Raw genomic sequence first — 27,483 nt, 5'->3', positions numbered from 1 at the left:
ATTAATAGAAATGGGTCAATAATTAAGACAAAGCTAGCCGATAAGAAACTAGTACCTGGCCAACAGCATTATATCAAATACAGAGCCTCGGTGTGTTAATTGGGGCTGGCGCCACGGTGGGTCCAGGCTGGCGGGGGAAAACCTACTCGTAACACATACTGATATCTGGATAAACCATATGTGCATTAAATTAATGAAACTATTCACCAAAAGAAAGTCAATTTTGCCAGGTAATAGTGGCACACACATCCCAGCACTCAAGAGACAGAGGCAGATGTTATCTCTGTGACTTTGAGACAAGACTGGTCTACAGAGCAAACTTCAAAACAGCCAGGGCTACACAGAGAAACCCTGTTGGGGTAGGGAGAGTGTATCAACTTTACTGGGTTAATTTTAAAAATTAAAGAAAAAAATTAAGGGTTAGGCATGGTGGTCCACACCTTTATTCCCAGCACTGAAGAGGCAGAGGCAGGAGAATCTTTTGAGTTCAAGGCCAACCTGATCTACAGAGGGAGTTCCAGGACAGTCAGGGCCACACAGAGAAACCCTGTCTCAGAAGACAAAATAAAAAAATTAAATGTAAACAGAATATTTAATGCCAACAAAATAGAAATAATAAATATTAGTGTTGTGATTAACATGTTTCTACAAAATGAGAAAAAAAAACAGGAAAAATAAGTGGGCTATTAATAAATGGAAAATGCTCACATTTCCCTTCCTCTTCGTGGGCTGAAAAGCAAGGATGCAGCCTCAGAAGGAGTGTTTCCAAATAACCAACCATTGGAGGTCATCTGGCACAACACATAGAATGCTTTTGAAGAATGCCATCATAGCTAGATGGCTGGTCCGCGTCCAAAGTAAACATTGGAAGAAAAATGAAATCAGCAGTGTAGCACAGTGTAGCAAAGCATTGCCAGTACCAGGCAATAGGAAGACATGGCTCTCCTACATGCACTCACTTCTGTCTCTGGCAGTAACTAATCAGCAACCCACCTTAAAATCAATTCAAGACCATGCTGGCCTAAAACTCACATATCTGCCTGCCTCTGCCTTCCAAGTGCTAGAATTAAAATCATGCACCACTGATAGGAGATGTCATTCTGTACCTATGTTTCTCTTATTGGTTAATGAATAAAGCACTGTTGGCCAATAGGAAAGCAAGATAGGTGGGACGAGACAAGGAGAATTCAGGGAGAGGTAGGAAGGGGATTCAACATGTAGGACCAAGAGAACATAGGTCCCGATGCTCTCTCCAGTAAGATAAGACCACGTGGAAATACTTAGATTAATAGAAATGGGTTAATATTTAGACAGAGCTAGCCAATAAGAAATGCTAATAACCAGCCAACAGCATTATATCCAATATAATGTCTCTGTGTGTTATTTGGGGATGACATGGATATGGGACCAGGCTGGAGGGAAAAACCTGCTCATAACACACCACCACCACCACCCAGCCAATAATTGATTCTTGAGGAGACCCCAAGATCCATCTGTGTGTGTGTGTGTGTGTGTGTGTGTGTGTGTGTGTGTGTATACAATAAATTCACAGAAGAACTTGAAGACAAAATAATATACAAGTTTCTGGACAGTATAGTTGGTAGGCTGCCTGACTAGCATTCATGAGTTTGATTTCCAACATCAAATAAAACTGAGCGTGATGACACACACCTGTAATCCCAGCACTCAGGAGATGGAGGTAGGGGATAAGAAGTTCAAAGACATTCTCAGGGGCATAGCAGAATTTGAGGCCAGCCTGTGATACATGAAATTCTGTCTCAAACAGGGCTGATAAGGCAGTTCAAAAGGTAAAAGTATTTGCTGACAAACTTGATGACCTGAGTTCAAGCTCCAGGACCCACATGATGGAAACAGGGAACTGATTCCTGCCAAGTTGATGCTGTGACATGCACTTGCCCACATACATGTATACATGCACACATACATACATACACAGAAACAATAAATGTAAAAAAAATTATTAATAATGGGACTCTAGTCATATTAAACAAAAAATTAATTGTAGATTTAATCATATTAAATATTTTTAAGTTTCTTGTGGTGATATACTGTTTACGATTTATTAAATCAATGAGGATCAAAATAGTAAAGCAGGCATACTAATTAGCCATAGAAGGCAGGCACACACCTTTGATTCCAGGACTCAGGATCAAGAGGTAGACAGGTCTCTGAGTCCAAGACTACCCTGGGCTATAGGAGAGTGAATCAGAGCTCACCCCTTTAATCCCAGGATTTGAGAGGTATGAAAGGTAGAGGCGTTCAGTCTGAGGGTTAGTCTCTAGCCACGTTGAGAAGAGCACAGCAGTCTGAGTGAATCTGGGGAGCAGTCTCATGATCACCTTTGGACTGAGCTGAGGTAGAGGTAAGAGCTAGTAGCTAGCTGCTTTGCTTTTCTGACCTTCAGCTTACAGCTTGAACCCCAATACCTATCTCTGGGACATTTATCATGTTACAGTTTCTTTACAAAACAAAGAATACAGATATTTTTAAAAAAATGAAATCCACATTTAAGCTAGCAATGTGCCTATAATTTGTTTAATGCATTATTCTGTCTGTGGGATTTCCATTCTTATCCTCTATGCTATTTCACAGAAAGAAACTCAGACTGACCCACATGACCTCCTGAGCGGTAGGGCGTGGCACACACAGCAGAAAGCATGAGGTCTGCCAAGACACAGCTGGACAGGGGCTAGCCCAGCCTGTAATTCACTACATGTCATGCTTCCTCTGGGGGAAAAAAAAGTTAAGAGTCATTACCCCCAGAGGGCACCTGATTCCAAGACGTTCACCTAATCGAATTACCTAGCACCTGGGACTCTCACACTCTGGTCACAAGCTAACTTTCTCAGCACCGCACATACAAACCCCTAAGTGCAATGGACCCTGACAACACTGCTACTCTGCCCACAGCACTCTTCCCAATCTCTCTCTGGACCAACCGACATCCTGCCCTGCTCTCAATGACCTCCTCAAACCAGCCTTCCTCCCTACAGAATTATGAGCCTCTGATATCTTCACCTTGGAGGTAAAATACTTATCTGTAAATACTTACCATGTAAAATATTTATCTACCTGATACTACCATCTTACATAAACAGGTGTCGTGTTTTCTGCCATTTTTATTCCCCAGGACAGCCACCGCATGCACTAAAACTATTCAGTAAGTGTTTTAGATGAACTGTCCAAAGAAATGACCTAGGATAACTCAAATACCAGGCCTTCCAAGAACTGTCCTGTACGAATTCAGTTGTCATTAGACCGCCAGTCATAAGGAGGAACAGAGTATTAGCTTCTACATATCTGTTTTGCCCAGGCTGGAATCTGTAATGGTTCTGTGGAACACACAGGTAAAATACCATGCCAAGCAAAATTTTATTTATTGTAATGTACTTACAATACAGGTAAGACTTAACATTGTTCTATTTTTCTCTAAAACACAAAATAATTGAGTATACATATATTGATGGATGGATGCAGGGAGGGAGGGAGGGAGGAAGGTGCCAGCTGCCAAGTCTGAGGACCTGTGTGCGTGCATTCTACCCCTGGATCCACAGGAGAAGGGGCACTGGCTCCCATAGGCTCTCAGCAAATTGTCACTGATGTGTCCACACACACTCACATACACACACAAAAAAGATGTAAAAACAATAGTTTTAACTGCTAAGCATACAAGAAGCATTAGGAGACTAAGCCTCTGAGAGAAAACTAGAAGAAATCTAATTTATCAACCATATTCCACTGTGAATTCCCTCTTTCAGAGTGGTAATGCTTCTAAACTCCAAATAGATTTCAGTATAGCAAAGAAAGATGTTTTATTTTTCATGTTTACATGTTTATTTGAGATAAGACTCTCATATGCCATAGCTCTGACTAGCCAAGAATTCATAATGTAACCCAAAGTTAGTAGAAACTCACAGCAATCCTCCTGCCTTGGCATAACCACATCAGGACCACAGGGGGAAATTTTCCTCTATGTAGCCTCAACTGTCATAAAATCCACTCTATAGACCTGGTTAGCCTTGAACTCACATAGATTCACCTACCTCTGCCTCCCAATAGCTGGGATTAAAGGTGTGTGCCACCACCAGACAATAACAGAAATGTTTTAAATACATGGAAAAAATTTGACAGACCTTCTATGATCTCTTCTAGTAGTAATTTATTTATTTATTTATTTATTTAGGAGCTCAAATTGAACTGGGAAATAGTGGTGCACACCTTTAAACTCCGCACTATGGAGGCAGAGGCCATAGGATCTCTGTGAGTTCAGGGACAGCCTGGTCTAAAGGGTGAGCTCCAGGAGAGCCAAGGCTACAATGGGAAACCATATCTTGAAAAACTAACAACGAAACAATTTTTAAAAAGCTGAAATTGAGAGTTTTTTTCCCACCCATCACTTATTAGATGTTGATGAACATTCACATTATAAATTTCATAATTTAAGCCTATCATGATGGTGCATGTTTTTAATCCTCACACTTGGGGGCAAAGGATGACAGATTTTTTTTTTTTTTTTTGAGTTCAAGTTTAGCCTGGTCTAAACTTGAAGTTTCAAGATAGCCAGGGCTAGACAGAACCACACACACAAAAAAAAAAAAAAAAAAAAAAAAAAACAAAAAAAAAAAAATGGGGGGGGTACTTTTTACAATTTTATTTTATACATGGAAAGCTTGCAAAAACAATTTAATTCTGACCTCAGCTACTCTACATAGCCTCACATCTCACATGACCTTGAATTCATCTCGTGTGTCTTCTCCTAATTACAGGTGTAGCTACCACACCAGTTAATGTGGTACAGGAATTGAACCCAGTGCACTGCCAAATGTATATATGTCTTTTTGCATTAGTAATTTAGGTTTCTGGATCGTTTTCAGTTAGCCAGCTTCAAAAAGATTTATCACTGACTTTTCCTAGCTCATTCTTCAAAATCGATAAACCTCTAGTGGTCACCTTCTTAGTTTCAATAATCCAAATTATTTCCTAAAGAGTTTCAGCCTCTTCCTAAACCATGTAACACACGTTTTAACCAATAAAATGCATCCACCTTGAGAAGGAAGCAAAGCATACTAAGAAGGAAATCTAGGGTTGGCGTGATGGCTCCATGGGTAAAGCACCTGCCTGAAAGCCTGACAAGGCAGATACTACATAATGGTGGAACAGAGAGCCAACTTCAAAGTTGGACTCCAACCTCTGCTAGAGCACAGTAGCATGGGCACCATATAATACTATGCACAGCATTGTTTTGTATTTTAAAGAATGAATTCTAGCAGAGATGGCTACTTATTCTGATGAGGTCTGTGGCGCACAATAACCTGGAACTTATTATGTCTCCCAAGCTGGGTCCTCACAACAGAAATCAGCCATCCCTCTGCTGGGTAACTGTGTGTACTCCTGGCCAGGGTGACCATACCATGGCTCCCTCCACCTCCTGCCTCACCCTTTCTAGTATTGGGTTAGTTTATTAGGGGTTTGGTTTTTTTTTTTTTTTTTTTTAGTATTTTGAAACAGGGTTTCTCTTTTTAGCTTTGGAGTCTGTCCTGGAATTCAATCTGCAGACCAAGCTGGCCTTGAACTCAAAGATCTATGTTAACAAAAACCAAGAGAATGGACCAAGAAGATTGGCTAACTCTGGTTGGTAGGCATTTCAGCAAAATGCAAATAATCTGAAGGGCTGATGTCATAAGTAAAGACAGTATAACTCTTAGGGAAAAAAAAATCTCGCCTTTTCTATCTACTGGAATATTCCTAGTTTCTAAGTCCTTCAAACTGATGGTGTGCATAATATATGTTATGTATTTTATATAAGCATGCATATATGCATAGTCAACCATACCCCAAAATAAAGAGTAGATATGGAGAAAGCAGCTTAGTGTTTAGTCTTCAGAACACAAGACGATTAGCACTTAAGAATGCTGACACAGAAGCTGATCAATGAACCACCACCCCCTCCCAAATTCCATCCCAAGATAAACTGAGTCTCAGAACCAAAGTACTGCCCTTCACCTCCATACTAATCAAACAGAGCAGCAGGCAATGCCTTGAGTTGGCTTTGTCCAATCGGTGCTGGAGCAGCCAACTCGGTGAGGTCCTAAGCCCCAACAGCTCTGCATCACTCCACACTGTCCCACCGCATCTTTTCTACCCAGACATTCTTGTCAAGATGAAGTTTCCAAACATGGCCAAGGTATAATTAAACATATGTATAAAATATCACAATGAAAAAAATATGTATCACAATGAAACCCAGAAAATTAATAAAAGTAAAAGGATGATGTCTCTCTTGTCATTTCTTCATGCACTGCTGATTTCATATCGCTTTTCTAAGTCATCTATACTCACCTGCAGTTCACTGCAATGGGTATCACCCAAATAGCCCATCAGAGCTCTTTATAATTTCTGAAAGAGAGAAAAAAAGCCTTTAAATACCACAGATTGCCAGATGTGGTGGCATATACCTGTAATCCCTGTACTAAAAAGACCAAGGCAGAAGAATTCTTGGATTTGAGGTCATCCTGGGCTATACATCAAAACACTGTCTCCAAAAAATACACACCAAATACAGTCACAAAGAAGAATTAACAACTGATGTATCATTTCAGAAACATCTGTATCCATTATGCACAGCATCTGACCTTTCTGTCCACAGTACGGCAATCAGATATAGCAGAACTAGCCATGGACCAAAGCCCTGACACAAGCCTATAGACATAAAAGCTTTCTCCCCACTACTGCCACTACTGACCTTTACAACCTGGGGCAAGGCAGTTTCTCTCGGCCTACATTTCCTTAACTGGAAAATGAGAAAGTTAGCGAGTGGAGTGCTTGCCTAGAATTCCTAAGTCCTGAGTTCAATACCCAGAACTGGCATTATGGCACATATCTATATCTATAACCCCATTACCCAAGAAACAGAGCCACAACAAACAAAAGTTCAAAGCTGAACCTGGTGGTGGAGGCGCACACCTTTAATCCCAGCACTCCAGAGGTAGAAACAAGTGGATCTCTGTGAGTTCGAGGCCAGCCTGGTCTACCGAGAGTTCCAGGGCAGGCTCCAAAGCTACACAAAAAATCTGTCTCAAAAAAAAAAAAAAGAAAAAAGTTCAAAATTGGGGATAGAGAGACGGTTTGGCACTTGTTCTTTCAGAGGATCAGGGTCGGATTCCCAGTACCTACATGTAACTCAGTAATTCCAGGGGACCCAGAGCCTTCATCTGTTGCCAAGAGTACCAGATACACATGTAGTACACATATATGTAGACATTCATATACATGAAAAAAGTAACCCTAAAAATTTTTTATTTGAAAAAGTTTAAGGTTATCCTCAGCTACATAGTTCAAAGCCAGCCTGGGCTACACAAAACTCTGTCTCAAAAATAAGATAAATAAATAAATAAAACTTGCCAGAGATAAAGAGCAAAGCTTCCCAGAAAGAACACCAGTCTACCATTCAACTGTTCTTTTACTATGTTAGTTCACATTTAAGCCTAAATTTCCATCTTCCCAAAATGGAAGTAACTGTCTTGTAAAATGCTAGAGAATTGGGGGTGGCAGATTATAAAAAGCCCAGAGTAAACATATGGGGAAGCTTATCACAGAACACAACAGTGAGGGCTAGGGACATAGTTCAATGTTAAGAGCACTGGCTGTTCTTCCAGAGGGCTCAGGTCCAGTTCCCAGCACCCACATGGCAGCTCACAGCTGTTTGTAACTCCAGCTCTTTGGGATCTGACACCCTCATACTGACATACATGCAGGCAAAACACTAAAGCATATGAAAGAAAATGTATTAAAATTTAAAATTTCAACAATGGTAGTACACGCGCTCTACTCCCAGCACTCAGGAGACAGAGGTAGGATCTCTATGAGAGGCCACTTGGTCTACAGAGTGAGCTCCAGGCAGCCAAGGCAATATAAAGACCTTGTATCAAATCACAAAATAAAAATAAATAAAACTAAAAACAAAAGTCAAAAAAAAAAATCAAAACTTACAGAGCCTGACCTCAAGACTATTTGTGTAGATATTTAACAGTATGACAGTAGCTTGTCACTAACATTTAACTTCCCAGGACATCAGAATGGGCATCGAGTGTCTACTTCAGCCACCTCTGGATTTCCCACTCTACTTCTACTGTCACCAATGCACTTTAGATCAAAATGACACCCAGCTGTTTACCAAGGCCATGCAGAAGGGAGACAGAGGAAACAGGCTTGGAGGAGAGGGTATTTGTTTTTAATGTATTACGGGGGTGAGGGGGTATGTGAGTGTATTTGTGTATATACACATGCACTTACATGTTTTTAAGTGTGTATGTGTGTGTAAATGCCATACATGTGCAAGTAGCACAGAAGCCAGAAGACCTGAAGTTACAGGCAGTTGTGCGCTACCCAGTGTGGGTGCTGGGTACTAAAATGTTCCTATCTTACCTACCGAGCCATCTCTCCAGCCCAGTTAAGACAGGGTTTCTCTGTAGCTTTGGAGCCTGTCCTGGATGAAACTTGCTCTGTGGACCAGGCTGATCTCAAACTCACACAGATCCGCTTGCCTCTGCAAACTGAGTGCTGAGATTAAAGGCGTTCGCCTCCATAGCCCAGCCCCATTCTTATTCGTCTTTTTCTTCCTCTGTTTATACTCAAGTATTGCTCAATTTAACTTACCATATGTATGCATGATTCTTGTGTAACTTTTCAAACTATATTATTTATAAATATACCTGACAGGCTGTGTTTACAAGAATACTTCCACCATAAGGAATAGTTCCCACAAAGGAGTGAAAAAGCAAATTGCGATGTGATAAGAAAACTGAAAATACAGCACAGAAATAAAACTCACAATCATTCACACTTCAGAGTGGATAAGTCCAATTGTGATGAGGAGAGAGGGGGCTCAGTGGGTAAAGGCACTCAATGTACAGGCCTGACACATGAGTGCCATCCAGATCCATGGCAAGGTGGAAAGAGAGGGCCAACTCCATAAAGTTGCCCTTTGACCTCCACACGTGCGTGCATGCACATGCATACACAAGCATTAAAACTTTTAATTAGATATGTATATGTGCAAACATACATTCATATATATACATATATATGATAAGCCATGCTTTTTGTTCAATAGCTAGACAAATTCCTGGCCTTAGAAAATTGACTCAGAATGGTTATAAGAATACAAATTTGATAAGACTTTTGACTTAAACTGGAAACTTTCAATTTCTCTCAGGTAATTCAAAGTGTAACGACTACTTGACATGTATAAAGTGGATAAGTACTTTCATGTATGACATATGCAAGTAGTCTTCATTCACTATCAGTGACAGTCTTAAAAAGGGGAATGCTAACTATCAGATTCAGGGTTTAAGTGTTATGTCAGCCACAACACTTAAGTGACAGGAGCAGTACTTTGTGAGGTACAAGTGCTGCTAGTGCACCCTACTACACAAGTCACCCTGACACACCAGTGTCCCAAAGACACAGGTAAGCCGATGTGCACTCTCTCCATGTTATATTCCTCTTCTAGAACATTTCAAAATACTCCATAGCAATCCAATTACACTTGCAAGTATGTTTGCCTAGGTTCACAAAAATGAGCAACCTTACGAGCCACATGGCTTGCACTGGGCCTGCACTTGATCTTCTACAGTGAGCGACAGACGATTATAGGCTGATTTGCATTCACGGTTACTGTCAAGTCTACTTCTCAAACAGAGGACACAGGTGTAGTGATCAGATCCAGTCACCTTCCTTGAGGGTCCCCCTGTACTAGTGTCAGCTTTTCATGAAAACGCTACACCTTTTAAACTTCTTTCGAGACATTTGTATTTCATGTGTATGAGTGTTTTGCCTGTATGTATGTCTGTGCGCCACATACATGCCTGGTGCCCAGAGGTCAGAGAGGGTGCTGTATCCCCTGGAACAGACAGTTCTAAGTGGTCAGGTAGATGCTGGGAACTCAACCAAGGGCCTCTGCAAGAACAAGTGTATTTAATGACTTAGCCATCTCTCCAGAGCAAATGCTGCAGGCCCTTCATAAGCAGGAATGGCTTCTGGTTTTTAGCTTTTTTTTTTTTTTTTTTTTTGCTTTTCCTTAGCCACTGAAAACTGTACAGTCCATATATCTACAGAAACTTTAAAAACAGTGATGACTGGATTCATTGAAGCTATATGAAGATGAAATTTCTTACTAACCATGACAAAAAGCAAATTTCCCAGAGAAAAGAGTTGCCAGACTATATTAACTGACTCCTCCAAAAATACAACCTTATCTAAAAACAGTACCCTACCTTACCAGCCAAAAGACAGACTAAGAAGCCATGTATCTACTCAGTTCAAAGGCAGACTTCTACGCTACTGTAACCTTGAACACTATGGTATTTCCCATTTTAGAATACTTCCAGTAGCTAACAGTGGTGGTGGTGCAGGCCTTTAATTCCAGCACTTGAGGGGCAGAGGCAAGTGGATCTCTGAGTTTGAGGCTAGCCTGGTCTACAGAGCAAGCCAGCCAGGGCTATGCAGAGAAACCCTGGTTCGAAAAACAAAAAACAAACAACTTCATGTAACAAGTTTTGCTTGCTGGCCAGCCACTACCTTCCCTTTGAAGAGAAAAACAACACTTGTCTGCTTGAATGGAAACTATGAAGAATGGTAGGCTAAGGAACAAGTAGTTCCACAAGATTACCTACTCCTAGGTACTCAATTTTTAGACTACAAGTGAGGACATTTCTGGAGGCAAAAGCAGATACTTGGCTACTGGCCAAAGAATTACCTATAGGTTTCAAACAAAACAAGAGGAAGAGTTATAACTGGGAGGTCAAAGACAAGAATATGCCTCCATCCACACAATGAAAATAAATGTGAAAGTCTGTATTTGCTCTGCAAAAAATTAAAATAAGCACAGCTGAGTTTCAACACAAGTAGCAGTGTTATGTGCTAAAAGAATCTTGGTCTATGTCCACCTCCCTTTCCTAAGTTCCCCATTCCCTTTGTTGCATTTGAAAGGCAAACTGTCAACTATATACTTCAATCTTCAGGGATTGGGGAATAGTTTATTCTTTAAAAAAAATGTAACAAATATGAAGTTTGTAAGGATTTCAAAATCTAGATGCCCAAATATAGTGGGGGGGGGGATAATAAACAAATTTGTAATAAATCAATTAACCATAGTTATGTTTTTCTAAAGCAGTGGTTCTCAACCTTCCTAATGCTGCAACCCTTTAATACAGTTCATCATGTTGTGGTAACCTCGGCCATAAAATTATTTCATTGCCCCTCCCCAAAAAGCTGAGCACCAGTGGCACACACCTTTAATCCTAGCACTCGGGAGGCAGAGGCAGGAGGATCTCTGTGTGAGTTCAAGGTCAGCCTGGTCTACAGAGTGAGTTCAGGACAGACAGAGCTACCCTGTCTAGAAAAACCAAAAAGGAAAAAATATTATTTCAATGATACTTCATAGCACTAATTTTGCTACTATAGGAATTGTAATGTAAGTATCTGACATGCAGGATATCTGATATGCAGCCCCCACAGGGATCAGGACCCATAGGTTGAGAACTGCTGTTCTAAAGCAACCAGAGGTATCTTAAGTTGACAAATTGTTTGAAAACTATAAACAACAAGCTCTCTGGTACACAGTACAAAGTAACATATATAAGTCCTTTAAATCAGTAAGCCAGGCATGGTAACGTCCCAGAACTTGGGAGTTCAAGGCCAGTCTTGTCTACTTAGCAAGTTCCAGGACAGCCAAACCTACACTAATGAAGACCAGTCAAATAAAATATCCAAAGTATTACATGGGATAAATAAACAACAGTTTGAATTTACACACCATATAGGACCAGAAATGATGACAGAGTAGTCAAATTCCCAATAAGCACCACAGAACATGACACTGACATTTGCTATCCAGTTTTTCAAACAACAAAGGGGGCTGGGGATGTAGCTCCCCAGGTCTCCTACAGACCAGCATCACAAAACAAAAAACTACATTTCAAAAAATAATAACAGAAGTAATTTACTTGCTGAAAATTATTATTTCCAATGGAAATGGTCTTCCCAAAAGTCCCACAAACTGTGGGTGTGTGAACTTTTATCTACTCAGTTGCTTATACTCAGTGTGGAATAAGTAATGGACATCAAAACAGATAAAACAAAAACAGACCATCCAATTGAAGTTACACAAGGAAATTTGAAGAGGCAAACTATAATTACTCCTGGAGAAGACACTGATCAAGAATAGCCACAAATAACATTTGGCTCTAGACAAGCTCTACTATGTGTGAATAAGTCGGAGCCACTAAAAAGGACGGCACAACTTTGCTAACTCTAGCCCTGCCTGTATCCCAATTGGCTGGCAGATCTTCTTGGGAAGTGGCGGCTGCCTTACCCTTGAGTTGGTTACAATAAAGAGGGAAAACAGGGCACAGGTCTCACCTTGCACATCTCACCAGCACGGTAGTTCATTAGTGATCAATTACTTCATCCAATTCCTGGGGCAAACAGAAAAGTAGAATATCTATACAATGCCAGTTGGAGTCATTATCAATAGCAAACATTTTATCACCCTGAAGTAAAAGAACATGGGGATTTCAAGAGGAAAAGTTACAAAAATGGTACAGTATGAAGCTTTGGGAGAGGAGGACTGTTTCTTTCACCTAAAACTGAAAATATTTTCTTTCAGTAACAGATTACAAATGTTCTTAAATCTTAAACATAATAAAGTCCTCTTTTCAGCACTGATTAGTCTTGCTTCCAAAAATAAAAGGGGGAGGAAAATGTAAAAGATGGGGCAAAAGCTATGCATATGAGCGGAGAGGGCAAAATCAAGAACAAACTAGGCCAGATAACATCGCCCTCCTTCCCCTGGCTACGGGAATCCACTATCTCTGGAGTTACACTTTTGATTATATTAATGGCTTGCCTGAAAAGTGTTAAGTTTGCAAGGGAAAAAGAGTGCCAATTTCGGAGTTCAAAGAAAACTTACAAGGTTCCCAACCCAAAAGGAATCTTTAAGACTCTAGCTTCCAGCCCTGTCTGAAAGGACCCTCTGCAAAGGCCAGGGGCCACAAGACTCAAATTGTTTGGGGAAGAGAAATCAAAGTTCCCAGTTAAGACTGGGCGTCCCAGCCCTTGGAAAGAGGGAGAGAGACAGAGAGGAGAGAGACGAGACAGGCCCGCCTTTGGAGGCCACTTTCTCCAGGAAGAGATAGTGGTTTTGTTTTTGCAGATGTGCTCACGGGCCACGCATGTCCCAGGAGGGGGGCGGGGAGAGGGGGACCACAGTGAATCGTGGGCTCTGGGGCGCCCCCCTGACCCACTTTCCGTGGTGTCCCCTTCCCCGGGGTCGCCGCCCCACCCGAGGTGGAAGTGCTAACCCGAGGGCTGCACTGCGTGCGCGGCGTGGGAGGCCGCCCGCTCCCCACCCTAAGCTGCGACCCCGGGGGCGCTGGGCGTGCGGGGACTCCGGGGCGGCCCGTGCCCGAGCAGCCTCGCGCGGGCTCCCGGGTCGCCCCGAACCTCGGGCGTGTGCAAGGACCCCCGGGTCACCGCCTGGGCGGCTGGCGCCTCAGCCCCCAGCGGAAGGGAAAGGAGATTGAGGAGGGGAAGAAGCAGTAAACAGCTCCGGCGTCCGGGCCTCGCCTCAGAGAGCGCCCCGCTCCCCAGGCCCTGCCGCCGGCCGTCGGGACCCCCCGCTGTCCCAGGGGCCGCGCTGTCCGGGTCCCGGAGCACCCGAGGGGAGCCCAGGCCTCTCCCCGGATGGCTCTGGAGGCTCCCGAAGCGGCCCGGGCAGCGGAGAACGGGGAAGTCAGGACTTACCTGTCATTACTTTCTACGCCATCTTGGATCCACTTGTCAACGTCCCCACAAAGCATTATGGGTAAGAAAGAGCCTTTAAAGTGACTCCCCCCCTCGGCCCCCGACTCCCGCCTCCTGCCGCCGGCGCCGCCCCCTCCGGCCGCACCTCCCTCCGGAAAGTTGGCCCCAGAGGCCCGCCCGGCCCCCTTCAGCGCCTGCAGACTACGCGGGGAACATTCCACCCCCCCCCAGGGTTTCCAACTGTGCCTTTGGGGTGCTCTCTTTTCTCCCTGCCTGGGTCTCCACTATCCTCTACGCGAGCTGCTGTCTGCCCCGCCGCGATCCTGCTTTGGCATGCAGACGCCCCACTTCTGCATTCAATCAACGCGGGGTGTCCTGGGCGCGGGTGGCGTGCGAGCCGCTGGCGGATGCTTGGATGCACGCAGGGATGCAAAGACGCAAGCAAGAGCACGCCTGCGAGCGGTGCCCCAGCTCCGGGTCCTTGCTAACGCTCGCGCTTCCCGCCCCGGGGCATCCGCCACGCACGTCGCACCCGCGCGCGGGGACTGTTCCTGAATTCTGGGAAGCCATTCTGGGGCCCCCGGATTCCAGGAACTCAGCGAGCGCCTGGCCAACCCGCCAGCGAAGCGCAATTGGGGTTTGGGAAGGTTAAGCTAAATGCAACTTTTACCCCCAGTTTACTCAGCCTCGCGACGGCTCCTTTCGTCGGGTAATGTGATCCGCGACCCTCTAGATCTGAGGACCCCTCCCCTAGGAATGTGGCTTTGGGCTCCGTAGAATCTACCGGTTAGAGTCCAAACTGCGGACTGTGGCTTCCCCGGCAGGTAACTCCGGGGAGGCAGGCTGCAGACTCCGGGTGGGGCGTGGATGCGCGCCTGGGCCGGGAGGAGGGCTCCCGGGAAGGTGGGGGCAGTGCCTACAGCGTTCCAACTGTCCTGTTCCCAGGGCGGCGACCCCAGGCGGCGGGACTAGGTAGAAGGCAGGCGCCACGCTGGCTCGGGGCAGAGAGGAGGGGGATGTCCAGAGTGGCTCGGAGGCGACTAGGGCGCAGGAAGTGGGAGGCCACCATGCGCCCGCTACAGACCTCAGCGAGCATCCCGTGGGCATCTGCTTTCTCGCTGCAAGACTAGCTGCGCTCTCTGCCCCTCCCTTTTGCTTTGGGTGTGCAGACACCTGGCTCAGGTGACCACACACACACACACACACACACACACACACACACACCTTGCTCCCTGTAGTACCTGCTTCAAGTAGCCCTTGTCCTGTCAGAAATGGAGGTCTGTTGTTTAACTCCCCACCCCCACCCTGTACGTTCTCTTCCCAAAGCCTCTAGTGTCAGCATTTCTGAGTTTGGGAACTTCTGCCTACCCCGAACAAGATTTGGTGTCCAAAAGAAAATCCTCCAAGACTCTCCGGGTAGATTTTGTGCTTAGCTTTTGCGAGAATTTACTCGCCAGCGGTTGGAGGGGGTGGGGGGGTTATTCCCCTTCACACTAATGCTTGCTAACAAAATGCTGCTAAAAGCCTCTGTAAATTCGAAGAAATTGTGGGTACAGGGATTGGCACGTACACATCCTCTTTCCGGTGCAAGGGGTGGGTCTTGGGTCTGCCTTTTTTAGGCATCTCCGGATCCCACCCGAGGTGTCTGAAAGCTACCTGGGTGGTTGCTGACAACCTCTGCCCCTAGGGAGCCAAAAGCTCCACCAGTTTATTGTCCCAGCCTGAAGAGAAGGGTGAGGTGTAGACTCATTAAGGGATTGGCCCCGGGGTCACTCTTGAGGGAGGGAGCAGGTGAGTCATTACCAGCGGACTAGGAAGAGGCAGTGAGGGGAGGAACCTCCCCTGAGTCACCACTTAGAGCTTCTGCGAATCTCCAATGGTGTTGGAAACCGGAGCCTAGAGTTCCGGACACCTCTAGGGGGTGATCAAAGGTGTCCCCCACCGGCCCCTCTGCTCTCCCTGTAAATGAAGGCTCCTAAGTCCCTTTCCAGAACGACTCCACTTCCTGCACTTCTCTTAGCCACTAGGATGCACCAATGTGATGATTGGCAACTTTAAGTGGACAATCTGAGCTTCCTTGTAGTAAGTAATCAACCAAAGAGCCAGAGCTGTGCCTGCCAAACTGCCTCTTTGGTAGATAGTCTTTTTTTTGCTTTAGAAAGGCTTTGGCCCAAAGACACACTCCATTTATGTCACTGCCCCTAGCGAGTGTTCTGGCAGGTTCTTGTCCCGGATGCCACCTGTTACCTGGGCTAAGAGAACCTCCTAACTGCCCCTTATATTCTGCCATCCATCTGACCAACATTTGTGAAATGCAAATCATGTGACTCCACCCCTAAGTCTTCTGAATCATGCCTAAGTTCCCAGCCATGGCCTATGAGCTGAATGAGATTGCCCCCCACTCCTCCTTCATCATGAGGCCAGAGTGACTCCCCTTTTCCCCCTACATCAACCCAAGCTTTCTTCCCCTAAGAAAACTATTTCCCTCGTCATCATCTCATCATTCAGGTCTGTGTGTGTGTCACTCCTCCAAGAGGACCTTTGTGATCTCCTTAAATGAAACCGGTCACTCCATTCTACTACGGTCGTTAGAAATGGTCCTATGGGTTTGTTTTAGTATCATCTGACCCACTCACATTTGTTTACCTTCGGAGTGGGGGCATGGACACAGATACTTAGCAAACATCGGTGGAATTAACTAATCAGCACAAGGTGGTAAGGAGATGGGGTGCTGATTGATGGCTGACCTGCTCTTCAGACTGCTCTGATCGCATTCAGCTCCTTACCCAATTGGAACCATGCCGTGGACCTCTGCTGCTGTCCTATGATAGCCTGGTTCTATTCTGTTTCTGAGCTGATTGACACGATTAGCACTGATTCCTCCTCACATCCCTCTTCCTTCCCTACCTTTGCTCTCCTCCATCACCCATGGCTACGCCTAATTAGTTTGAAGAATGCCAAATTGCAATCTCAGGGCCTCTCTCGTTCAGCTGCATTGTCTAGTCATCTCTTTCCACGATTTGATCCAAAAAGGGATTCCTGTATCTTTTGCACCACTCTCAGGCTCCGCCCACCCCCACCCCTCACCCAGTGTGAGATTATATACAACTTCTTCGTATCTCTCACAGAAACTTCAAACCTTTTCTTCCTCCTCCTTCCTTTCTTCTTCCTCTCCTTTTTCTTCAACTTCCAGAACCTGCATGTCTCTGCGCCTCAATGCCAAGGTCACTGGCACACCCCCTGTCCACTCCCTGTCCCCAGCTTTTTCTCTGTGCATGCTGGCAGTGTGAACTGAGGACCCCATGTTTGTACAGCAAACGCTCTTAACCCACTGAACCATCTTATGGAAGTCAGTTCTGGCCTACCAGGTGGATTTTCAGGATCCATCTCAGGTCAACAGGCTTGGCAACAAGAACCTTTACCAGCTGAGCCACCCTGCCAGACCTCTTTTTGGTTTTGTTTGTTGGAGGGTATCACTATGGAACTCAGGCTAACCTGGGACTCTTGGTCACCCTGCCTTACTCCCCTGTACAGCCTGTACCATCACACCCAGCTCTTCGACCTCTGTTTCTGAGAATCTACATTGCTCACACCTTTGTTTCCAATACTTTGGATTCTCCACTCACTTCTGAATGTCATCCGCATGTTCCTGTAACTGCAGTGCATTGCTGCTGTCTCTCATCTTATTTTAAATTGCACTGTTCCTACACACAAGCCATAATTCTTTCCCTGCTTTTGTTTGGTTTTTTTTTTGTTGTTTTGTTTTTCGAGAAATCATTTCTATGTGTAGCCCTGGCCATCCTAGAACTAACTAGCTGTATAGACCAGCCTGGCCCTGAACTCACAGAGATCCACCTGCCTCTGCCTCCTGAGAGCCGGGACAGGCTCCAAAGCTACACAGAGAGACCCTGTATCAGGAAAAGAAATAATAATAATAATTTGAAGCATAAATAAAACATCTGTAATTGAAATATTTGAAAACAGCGAGTACAAGTCAGGAAAGGTTGGCCGCTTGTGGAGTGAGTGTTTGTGAGCTCTTCTGCTATCTGGAAATGAGGTTCAATCATCAGTGACAACTAGTTTGGAGTCAGCAAACTGAACACTGGCCTATGGAAGGAAATCAGAAGAATGGTAGAGGTGAGTGCAGCTAGGTTAATCATGCGGAGACACTGAACAAAAATATCCAGTCCAGCTGGATGATGGTGGTGCATGCCTTTAATCCAAGCATTCGGGAGGCTGAGGCAGAAGGATCTCTGAGTTTGAGGCCAGCCTGGTGTACAGAGTGAGTTCCAGGACAGCCAGAGCTACACAGAGAAACCCTGTCTCGAAAAAGTAGAGACTGCTGGGTCTGTAAGATGGCTTAGTGGTTAAAGGCGCTTGCTGCCTGACCATACAAACCTGACAATTTGAGTTTTTCCCCAAGACGAATGTAAACATGGAAGGAAAGAACCAACCTCAAAAACATGTTATCTAGTCTCCACTAGGGCCATATTTTACTCTATCCTGCCACACACACATACATCATAAACATATGAAATACAATTAAAAAAAATTAAAGACCTGTTGTGGCTATTGATATATAACATTCTACTTATATGTGTGTGTGTGTGTGTGTGTGTAAGTGAGTGTACCCTGTATACACACACACTCAGACCTGCGTATAATTTGAATTTTTGGAAAACTTTCCTATCAGCTTTGGAAAAGGGTTTACCATGTTGATTGTGCAGAAACGAACAGCCATTTTTGTCTAGAAAAGCTAATTTTTCCCATCTGTACAAGGATAACACTGTATTAAATATGTAAAGCCTTATCTATGTGGCTTGATTACAAAAATTATTTATTCTCCAAATAATAGGGAGGAAATAAACTTTAAAATAACAGACTAGAGCCAGACAATAGTGGTGCACATCTAATCCCAGCACTTGGAAGGCAGAGGCAGGCAGATCTGTGAGTTTGAGGCCAGCCTGGTCTACAAATTGTGTGGACTTCCTTTAACCCTCCTTCTTTTAACATTCCTTCTCTTGGCGCCCAACATGGGGCCCATTTGGTGTACAGCCATGACCCCTTATAAGGAAGTGGAGGGGCTCATCCAAACACCGAAGCCACACCCTAAGGCCATTACCTCAAGTCTATTGGTGAAACAAGATGCCACTACAAAGTGAGTTATAGGACAGCCTTGGCTATTAAACAAACCTGTCTATAAAAAAAACCAACAACAACAACAACGACAAAAAAGCAGACTATAAAACGGGTGGGATTAAAACTAAATTGCATCAACTATAACTCTAAATAAGCAAAAGTGAGCTCCAGATGCAGTGAGTGGATTTATTTCAAGAAGTAAGGTGGAGGGTGACTGAGAAATACACCAGATATTGACCTTTGGTTTCTACATACATAAATGTACACACCTGGGAGTGTGTACACACACATACAAAGAAAAGCAATCCAGCATGGTGGCACACACCTTTAATCCCAGCACTCTAGAGATAGAGGCAGGTGGATTTCTGAGTTCCAAGCCAGCCTGGTCTATATTAGTTTCTGAACAGTCAGAGCTATGTAAAGAGACCCTATCTTTAAAAGAGACAGAGAGACAGAGAGAGAGAGAGAGAGAGAGAGAGAGAGAGAGAGAGAGAGAGAGAGAGAGAGAGAGAGATCAGCAGAAAGAATACAACAGGATAGAGAATGTGGCTCAGTTGTAACTCGCTTGCTGAGGATTCGAGAACTTCCATAACCAATAGCAAATAATCTTTGATCCTAGCACCTAGGAGGTGAAGGCAGGAGAATCAGGAGTTCAAAGGTAGCCTGAGATACATGAGACCCTGCCAGAAATGACGTGGGGAGGGGGCACATGGCTGGAGAGATGGCTCAGTGATTAAGAGCACTGGCTGCTCTTCCAGAGGACCCAGATTCAATTCCCAGCACCACATGGCAGCTCACAACTGAAAGTTCAGTTCCAGGAGACCCATGGCAAAACACCAATGCACATAAAATCTAATTCAGTGTGAACTTACACAGATAGCCTCAAAGCATAGCAACAGAAAGAAGAAGGAACTGCAAGAAGATACAGAAAACTCCGCAGTTAGAGTAGATGTTATCTCTATCGCTAATTACAAGGACAAGATTAATAAAGTGTGAACAGATGAATAAGGACACTTTAACCAACTGGCCATATGTAAGACAAGGCACCCCTAGCTGAAGCTCACGCATTCTCAACTGCACATGGAATGTTTTTCATGCCAGAGATAGAACAAGTCCCAACAAATATCAAATAGAGTACATTCTCAGAAAATGATGCAACTCAGCCAGAAAATAAGAATTGTCTTAGCTGGGCCGTGGTGGCGCATGCTTTTCATCCCAGGACTCCAGAAGCAGAGGCAGGTAGAGCTCTTTAAGTTTGAGGCCAACCTGGTCTACAGAGTGAGTTCCTGGGCAGCCAAGATTGTTACACTGAGAAACCCTGTGTTAGGGAAAGAGAGAGAGAGAGAGACTAATATGAGTTAACTTAAGTTATAAAAGCGAGTGGGACAAGCCTAAGCTAGAGGCTGAGCTTTCATAATTAATAAGTCTCCATGTTGTTGTTTTTTTGTGAGCTGACAACACAAAGAAAAAAAATCTGTCTATACATTATATATTCAAAAATTGTGTATAATTGTAAATAACACAAAATTTTAAAAATCGCAATGAACGTTAGAAAATATTTTTAAAAGAAAGCTATCATGGGAGGTAGCTGCAGAGGGCGAGTAGTGGTTGCAACACTGCTTTTCCGGGGGACCCAAGTTCAGTTCCAAGCATCCACATGGCAACTCACAATTGTTTTTAACTGCATTACCAGAGCATCTGAAGCCCTCTTCTGTCTCCCCTCCAAGAGCACCAGGCATGTATATGACAAACATACATGCAGGCAAGATGTTATTCATACACATAAAATAAAAATAATTCCATAAAAATGTAAATATTATATCAGGGTAGATCAGTGCTGTAGGTCAGTGGTAGAGTAAATGTCTAGCATGTACAAGGCCTTGGATTCCATCCTCAGGACTACAGTCAATCATAAATGAAATATAAAATGCTAAATTGAGATGTAGCTTCAATAGAATTTGTTTTGTTTTGTTTTATCAGTGCTGGGAACAAAACCCGGTGCCACACACATACAAGGCAAATCCTCTATCACCTAGCTACAAAACAAATGATTTCAATTTTTTTGAATTCGTAAAGAGTTAAAATTTTGCCAGGTAGTGGGCACTGAGTGTGTGTGTGTGTGTGTGTGTGTGTGTGTGTGTGTGAGTGTGTGTGAGTGTGTGTGTGTGAGTGAGTGTTGTGTGTGTGAGTGTGTGTGTGTGTGTGAGTGTGTGTGTGAGTGTGTGTGTGTGTGAGTGAGTGTGTGTGAGAGTGAGTGTGTGGTGTGTGTGTGTGTGTGTGTGTGTGTGTGTGTGTGTGTGTGTGTGGTCTATATGAATATTCAAGAGAGAGAAGGGGAGGGGATCTCACTCTGTATCCCTGACTGACCTGCAACTTTCTATGTAGACCAGGCCAGCCCCAAACTCACAGAGATCCACCTAGCTTTCGTTTGTTTTCAAGACAGGGTTTCTCTGTGTAGCAGTCCCGGCTGTTCTGGAACTTGCTTTGTAGTTTGTAGGCCAGGCTGGGATCTGAGATCACTGAGATCTCCCTGCCTCTGCCTCCCAAGTGCTGGGATTAAAGGTGTGTGCCACCACCTCCCGGCCTCTGCCTTGCGTCCTGTGTGCTGGGGTTAAAGGTATGTATGCCACCATGCCTGGTGTAGTACTCCTTCTTAGCTGCTGAGCCATCTTTTGCAGCCCCTCAGGAAAATGTTGGAGGCCCAGTGATTAGGGCATACTAGGAAAAGAAAGGTAAATCACTGTACTACATCTTGTACCTAAGCTGTTGAAAATGTCAGTGGTAGAAAAGAATGCCAGGTAGAATTCTTAGTGGTTCTGATTCCCAAAGGGTATATATTGTTGCCAGAAGGACATAGAAAGAACCCCATTGAGCAGGGCAGTCATGGTGTACACCTAATTTAAGGCCAACATTCAGGAAGCAGAGGCTGGTGGATCTCTGTGAGTTCGAGGCCAGCATGTTCTACAGAGTGAGTTTCAAGACAGCCAGGACTACACAGAGAAACCCTGTCGCAAAGAGTCCCATTGAATTGAAACTGTGACTGCTTAGGTAATTCATGTTCTGCGTGGGATAGTGCCCTATGAATTGCTGGTCAGGCCTCAGAATCACCCCTATACACAAACAAGACAAGCTATTACTATTAATCTTTGTTGGTATCTTAGTTAGGGTTTCTGTTGCTATGAAGAGACATCATGACCACAGTAAGTCTTTTTAAAAAAACATTTCATCGGGGCTTGTTATAGTTCAGAGGTTTAGTCAGTTATCCTCATATCAAGGATCATGGCATTGTGTATACAGACAGACATGGTGATGGAGAAGGAACTAACATCCTCCATCTAACTCTGCAGACGACAGGAAATGAATGCCACACTGGCCTGGCTTGAGCATCTGAGAGCCCAAAGCCTACCTCTAGTGATGATGCACTTACTCTGACAGCACCACACCTCCCGAAAATGCCACTCCCTGTGAGCCTGTGGGGGCTATTTCCTTTCAAACCACCAGAGCTGTTCACTAGAGCTAGATGGCAAGACACTGACTGAAAACAGAACACTTTGTTGCAGGACAACATAAAGAATTCAAGCTGGAAATGAACTGGATGCTTCTTCTCTGCCGATTAGATGTCATGGTGCCAGAAAGTCCAATGGAGGCCAGTTAAGGAGAGCAGTCACTAATGGTCTTACCCAGCAATGGACTCTGAGAACTATAATACAAACCGGACAGTCAAGATGTGCCCATTGGTGAGACAGTGGCTTGACTGTTGTGGGGGTAGCCAGCCACTGACTGATTGTGCAGCATGAGCCCATTAGTGGGAATTTATGTCTGGTGCCTTAACCCTGATTGAAAGCCCAGGGCTGGGCAGAGCAGTGGTGGCTTACATCTTTAATAAGGAACATTCAAGCAGTACAGGCAGGAGGATCTGAGTTTGAGGCCATCCTGGTCTACAGAGCGAGTAAAACTTTTTTAAAAACTGAGGGGTGGGGGGGCTCAGATTTAGAACATAATGAAATCCTACAGATCAATGAGGGAAGAAAAGTAGGTAAAAGACTTTGACGGGCAATTTATCAGAAAGAATAGCCAAGTAACAGGAAGGTGATGGCACACACCTACACACTTCTAATCCCAGCACTACCCCACACTTGGGAGGCAGAAGTTAGAGACCAGCCTCATCTACAAAGCTAGTTCTAGGATAGTCTCCAAAGCTGCCAGGGAAAACCTGTCTCAGAAACCGACAAGTAGATAAAAAAAGAATAGCCAAATGACCAATAACTGTTTGAAAGTACTCAACCTCACTTGTGGTTGCACTAAAGCTGCAATGAGCCATCACTGCACCGCCCCATACAAGGTCTAGCCTGTTAAAAGACTGACTAACCTGGATGTTACTGGAGATGTTTGGGTCAGAGCCCTGACAGACAGCCTTGACGATCCATCCATCCTCCACAGTGATGAATAGCAGAGAAAGGTAGGAAGACCACATAAAGAAACCCACTGACCCCACCCCCACCCCCAATCCTTCTTCAGGGTCTTAGGTTTCAATAGAGCACAAGAGGTATTTAAGGCCAAACATTCCTAGTTAAGTGTAGACCCGCCCACCATCATTGTCTCTCCTACAGGGGGTCAGATGATGTGAGAACTGCTTGAAATCTTTGTGGGAGACAAGCTTCCCCCTGGGAAGTCTTTTTCATGCAGCATGAGATCCCAAGTCCTTGAGGACCATTGTCTAAAGAATCTGATAGCCAAAGGGAGGGGACATGTCCCACCAGAATATCTTGTTCTTCCCAAAACAGTCAGTCCCACACAGATTGGTACTGAGGATGTAAAAAAAAAAAAAAAAAAAAAAAAAAAAAGAATCTCTCAGATATAACTGGGATATAACTGGGGAGCGGAAATAGATGAAGGAGCATTAGCAGACTGTTGGCCAGCATCTTCTAAAGGAGAACACAAATCTAGAGGTACTCAGCCGAAACCTGTGCATCACAAGACATGTTCAAGATCTTCCTCCATGGTGGAACCAAGCATCACAATACATAATCAAGCCTGGGGCTGTTTCTCCATTGTAGTCCCCTCGCCCAACATGGGTGAGGCTCCACCAGGACCACCAGAAAAAAAAAGAGGAAAACAGCCATCAAGATTGCTCACTGAGCCAGGAGGTCTGGAGACAGATTAATCCTAGCATAGGGAGGCAGAGGCAGGGGGATCTCTGTGAGTTCAAGGCCAGCCTGGTCTAGAGAGCAGGTTCCAGGATAACCAGGGCTGTTACACAGAGAAAACCTGTCTTGGAAAAAAAAAAAAAAAAAAAAAAAAGGAAAAGAAGAGAAGAGAAGAAGAAAGGACAAGAGATGCGGGACTAGGTTACATCCTGTAAGCATGAAGTGTCCCAAACTGGTGAGGCAAATACTCCATCCAGTTGCACCCGAGTCCAGTTCTCTTGTATTAAGTTCAGAATGCAAACAGAACCAAAATACAACATCAGCTGCCACGTGTTTAGCAAGAAGACAATGGTTCCTCAAAAACTGAGGTCCATGACAGCCTTCAGAGGGAAGTCAAGGGAATGGATACAGATTCTTCACTGCTTGCAGATGTTTGTGTCTAACAGTCAGCTCTTGCTTTTGGGGGTTTGGTTTTGTTTGTTTGTTCTGGTTTTGGGCTTGGGGGACTGTTTTGAGACAAGGTCTTTCTAGGTAATGCAGGCTGGTCTCAAGTTTGAGACCATCCTCTCTCAGCTTCCCAAGGTCTGAGATCATTGGCATGTGCCACATCCAGATCGGGTGATGATGGTATAATTCTTGAATGGAAGTTTTGTAGCAGGGCTCTCTGCTCTGTAAAACAGTGAGCTGTATTTCACACACGTGTCATTAAAGGGACCAGATTTCACAATTAAAAAAGGTTAAAAAAAAAAAAAAAGTGGAGCTAAACATCACACCTTTAATACCAGCATGGGGGTTAGGGAGAGTAAAGACATGTAGATCTCGAGTTCGAGGACAGCCCGGTCTACAAAGCAAGCTCTAGATAACCAGGGCTACATGTAGAGAAACGCTGTTTTGAGAGAGGAAAGATAAAAGGAGACAAAAGAGATGATGTTAAAATGCTGGACTCAATGTGGGCAGAGTGACATGGCTTCCACATCTGTGCACACACAGACTTATTATCAAGGCCCTGCTTCATGCTGGAAGGTACAGCAGGGAGGCTCCTAACTTATTCACTGCTCGCCTAATAGATTATTGCTGGGGAAATGATCTGAGAGATGAGGTGCCAGCTGCAGTAAAAGACCCTGTGAGCAAGACTGGGCATCTCAGTCTAGCTGGAGAGAAAGCAGCAGTAACTTTACAGTGTGAGCACCATCTATCTGCCACCCCGGGAGCAGGCAGGAGGGCCAGTCTTCTTACAAAGTTGATGTGGAGGAAGCAGGCCTGCTGAATGGGTACAGGGTCTCCTTAGAGTTAGATAAGGATGCTGGGGGCACAGTAAAATCCCTCATTATTATACAAGAACCAATATGACTACTACCATTATCATGGTCACTGGCCATATTATGATACATCTCTACACTTGCAGAAACTAACTTGCAGAAACTTGCAGAGCCCCATTTGGTTCAACAGAAGGAGAATCAGAACTAGTTTCAGGCTTCAACGTGAGAGTATGCTGCAGGTCCATTCGCACTATTTTTCATAGCCAAAAGTGTACTAACATCATCCTAATGATCGCTGGCATGCCCAAAGTACTGCTTAGCTGTGGGCTTAACAAAAGCAAGCTAAGTGTTCTTTTTTTTCGAGACAGGGTTTCTCTGCATTGCTTTGGAGCCTGTCCTGTAACTAGCTCTGTTACCAGGCTGGCCTCGAACTCACAGAGATCCGACTGCCTCTGTCTCACAAGTACTAGGATTAAAGGTGTGCACCACCAACAACTGGTTAGAAGCTAAGTGTTCTTGTTTGGGTAGAGTATTACTTGTGACTCCGGCTGGTCTGGAACTCAGTATGTAGACCAGGCTGGCCTTGAACTCAGTAACTACAGTAACTACCCTCCCTCTGCTTCCCTAGTGCCACAACACCCAGCCTAAAAATAGCCAAGTTTTTGGTAGAGCATTTGCCAAATATGCACAAGCTCTGAGTTCAATCCCCAGCATTGCAAGAAATTATTTTATTAGTCAAATGAAATTCCCAATCTCCTTACCTTTGTGGTCTTTAGGACCAGCCTAGGCTCAAACCCATGAAGACAGAAACCTTGCTAGAGAGAAGCAAGAATTTACAGAATTTCTGATGTGCCTAAACCTATCCACACACGGTTCCTGTTTCTTGCTTTCAAGGTCTTGTTTGTGTCTATCAACAATGACCTTCTCTCTCTAACTCAGGTGTGCTTGGTGTATGTGTGTGTGTGTGTTCCTTGAATGACTTGTTCAGCGAGTATTTACATGCCCACGTTCAGGATGCTCACTGTATATGTGTGTGCATAGCGTGTGGATGTTTTCCAGGACGTGTGCACTGTGCGGGTACAGTATTTGCCCACAGCTGCCACTGACCCTCAGCAGGCTTCTGCACATACAGCCCCCCTCTGCTGAGACTGCTTCTCTGCAGTCGGCCCTCTAGCTGTCCCTGACAGGAAGCCAGGCTTCCTGGGGTCTTGAATCAGCAGGACAGGAAGGAAGTAGCAGCCACAGACAGATAGGACACAGCCGACTCCAGAACAAGTCTGGAGCAGGTTTCAAGAACTGAACCCAAAACCCAGCCCAGCATCAGAGACTGAAGCCCAGACCCTGTTTCCTGTTGTCCCTGCAGACCACAGTGACACTAGACAAGGTCAGTCCCCAGCGCTTTGCCTGTAGTTCCCTTCCTGTGAGGCAGAAATAATGAAATACCCTCTCCCGCAGTTGTGTGATTCAGTCTTTTCTTTTTATTTATTTTTTTTTATCCTTAAAAAATTGTTTTTGCCAAGGATGGTGGCATATACCTTTAAGCCCAGCACTCAGGATGTAGAGGCAGGCAGATCTTTGTGAGTCCCAGGCCAGTCTGGTGTTCAAAGCAAATTCAAGCTCTGTCTGTCTGTCTGTCTCTCTGTGTGTGTGTGTGTGTGTGTGTGTGTGTGTCCTTACCCGTTAGCCATCTCACTGTCCTTCTTCATTACTGTGTTTGGGTGTCTTGCTGCATCTATGTCTGTGTACCACGTACATGCCTCAATTCCCGAGGAGGCCAGGAAGAGACATCAGATCCTTTAGGATCTGGAATTACAGACGGTTATAAGCTACCATGTGGGTGCTGGGAACTGAATCCAGGTCAGTGTGTCCATCTCTCCAGTCCCTACTCCTCGCTTCATTTTTAGAGAAAAGGTTTCACTCTAGAGCAGGATGGCCTGAAATTCACTACGTAGCTCTAGGCTGGTATCAAACTTGTAGCAGTTCTCCTGCCTCAGACTTCTGCGTGTTGTGATTACAGGCATGTGCCAGTCAATATACATGGCTTGCTGTAGGTGGTGCTGGAGCATTAATCCAAGCTAAAGAAATAAAGTGATGGAATACAGGGTGTGTGTGTG

The 27,483-nt window shown here is 44.6% G+C and overlaps 1 protein-coding gene across 1 annotated transcript in view; it reads right to left on the bottom strand.

Annotated features, from left to right (window-relative positions):
- Helz (helicase with zinc finger) overlaps positions 1–13,877 on the bottom strand; it is a 124,633-nt gene extending 110,756 nt beyond the window's left edge. The window contains exons 1-3 of the mRNA XM_051179515.1: positions 13,825–13,877; positions 12,442–12,497; positions 6,361–6,417 (exon numbers count right to left, since the gene is read on the bottom strand). The gene's annotated coding sequence lies outside the window, so the exon portion shown is untranslated. The remainder of the gene's footprint in view (positions 1–6,360; positions 6,418–12,441; positions 12,498–13,824) is intronic.
- Between the last annotated feature and the right edge of the window lie 13,606 nt (positions 13,878–27,483).

The sequence above is a fragment of the Phodopus roborovskii genome, unplaced genomic scaffold (genome assembly GCF_943737965.1).
Source record: "Phodopus roborovskii unplaced genomic scaffold, PHOROB, whole genome shotgun sequence".
Classification (NCBI taxonomy): Eukaryota; Metazoa; Chordata; class Mammalia; order Rodentia; family Cricetidae; genus Phodopus; species Phodopus roborovskii.
The sequence above is the reverse complement of the archived record's forward strand: the minus strand, read 5'-3'. Positions and strand labels throughout refer to the sequence as shown.